The sequence below is a fragment of the Durio zibethinus genome, unplaced genomic scaffold (genome assembly GCF_047325235.1).
Source record: "Durio zibethinus cultivar Kanyao isolate XHJ-2024 unplaced genomic scaffold, ASM4732523v1 HiC_scaffold_3, whole genome shotgun sequence".
NCBI lineage: Eukaryota > Viridiplantae > Streptophyta > Magnoliopsida > Malvales > Malvaceae > Durio > Durio zibethinus.
The window spans coordinates 8,718,501-8,721,000 of NW_028323044.1; positions in this window are offsets into that span (position 1 = coordinate 8,718,501).

Sequence of the window (2,500 nt, forward strand, 5' to 3'; positions counted from 1 at the left end):
CGGCACACGCTGGGCCCTGGTGCACCATCGGCACACGCTGGGCCCTGGTGCGGGCGCTTGCCTCGACCACCATCGGCACACGCTGGGCCCTGGTGCGGGCGCTTGCCTCGACCACCATCGGCACACGCTGGGCCCTGGTGCGGCAGGTTGCCTCGAGCACCATCGGCACACGCTGGGCCCTGGTGCGGTCGGTTGCCTCGAGCACCATCGGCACACGCTGGGCCCTGGTGCGGGCGCTTGCCTCGACCACCATCGGCACACGCTGGGCCCTGGTGCGGCAGGTTCCCTCGACGACCATCGGCACACGCTGGGCCCTGGTGCGGCAGGTTGCCTCGAGCACCATCGGCACACGCTGGGCCCTGGTGCGGTCGGTTGCCTCGATCACCATCGGCACACGCTGGGCCCTGGTGCGGGCGGTTGCCTCGACCACCATCGGCACACGCTGGGCCCTGGTGCGGCAGCTTGCCTCGAGCACCATCGGCACACGCTCGGCCCTGGTGCGGTCGGTTGCCTCGAGCACCATCGGCACACGCTGGGCCCTGGTGCGGCACGTTGCCTCGACCACCATCGGCAGCCTCGACCACCATCGGCACACGCTGGGCCCTGGTGCGGGCGCTTGCCTCGACCACCATCGGCACACGCTGGGCCCTGGTGCGGGCGCTTGCCTCGACCACCATCGGCACACGCTGGGCCCTGGTGCGGCAGGTTGCCTCGACCACCATCGGCACACGCTGGGCCCTGGTGCGGCAGGTTGCCTCGACCACCATCGGCACACGCTGGGCCCTGGTGCGGGCGGTTGCCTCGACCACCATCGGCACACGCTGGGCCCTGGTGCGGGCGCTTGCCTCGACCACCATCGGCACACGCTGGGCCCTGGTGCGGGCGCTTGCCTCGACCACCATCGGCACACGCTGGGCCCTGGTGCGGCAGGTTGCCTCGAGCACCATCGGCACACGCTGGGCCCTGGTGCGGCAGGTTGCCTCGAGCACCATCGGCACACGCTGGGCCCTGGTGCGGGCGCTTGCCTCGAGCACCATCGGCACACGCTCGGCCCTGGTGCGGTCGGTTGCCTCGAGCACCATCGGCACACGCTGGGCCCTGGTGCGGCAGGTTGCCTCGACCACCATCGGCACACGCTGGGCCCTGGTGCGGGCGCTTGCCTCGACCACCATCGGCACACGCTCGGCCCTGGTGCGGTCGGTTGCCTCGAGCACCATCGGCACACGCTGGGCCCTGGTGCGGCAGGTTGCCTCGAGCACCATCGGCACACGCTGGGCCCTGGTGCGGGCGCTTGCCTCGACCACCATCGGCACACGCTGGGCCCTGGTGCGGGCGCTTGCCTCGACCACCATCGGCACACGCTGGGCCCTGGTGCGGGCGCTTGCCTCGAGCACCATCGGCAGACGCTGGGCCCTGGTGCGGCAGGTTGCCTCGAGCACCATCGGCAGACGCTGGGCCCTGGTGCGGCAGGTTGCCTCGAGCACCATCGGCACACGCTGGGCCCTGGTGCGGTCGGTTGCCTCGAGCACCATCGGCACACGCTGGGCGCTGGTGCGGGAACTTGCCTCGACCACCATCGGCACACGCTGGGCCCTGGTGCGGCAGGTTACCTCGATCACCATCGGCACACGCTGGGCCCTGGTGCGACAGGTTGCCTCGAGCACCATCGGCACACTATCGGCCCTGGTGCGGGCGGTTGCCTCGACCACCATCGGCACACGCTGGGCCCTGGTGCGGGCGCTTACCTCGAGCACCATCGGCACACGCTGGGCCCTGGTGCGGGCGGTTGCCTCGAGCACCATCGGCACACGCTGGGCCCTGGTGGGTTTAGGCACATCTTCAAATTTCTGCCGTGCCAATGCCATTTTTATGGCTTGTAAATTCATACAATGGTCCCCTAAGCCTTCACGTGAAGTTTCGTTGGAAGATGACTCGTTTTCTATTTTTCACGATTTTCAAAACTTTTTGCGGTTCGGGAATTTTTAAAATTTTTTTATAAGGATTTTTGGCCCCAAATTTTGTAGGCATGATCCTTCTATTTTTGTTGGCATGCACAAAAAAATTCAGCTAAAAACTCGAAGTAGAGAAGATTTTGTGACCGTTTGAAAAAAGTGTCCCCATTTCAGACACTTTAACGGCTACTGGTAGCAAACCTGTAAAATCTCAAATGCTCTTTAAGGGGGTGTGAATTCTCAGAGGTTTGATGAGGGATAGGGGGCCAACACAAGGCCAAGTACCAGCACCCATCGCACATCATGTGCGCACACCCCCCCGGCCCCCCTCCCAATCGCCGGAACCCCAATGCCGCCGGTCAGGTTCTCCGGCGGTACTCCGGCGATGCTCCGGCGATGCTCCGGCGATGCTGTCCCGAGTGAAAAAAATGCGGCACCAGCACATGCTGGAGCCAAGCATGGGCACCGTGGCTCAAAATCGAACTTCGGCCAAGGCCTCGACCATCAATGGCACATGATGACGCATGGTGATGGCACATGCATCGACC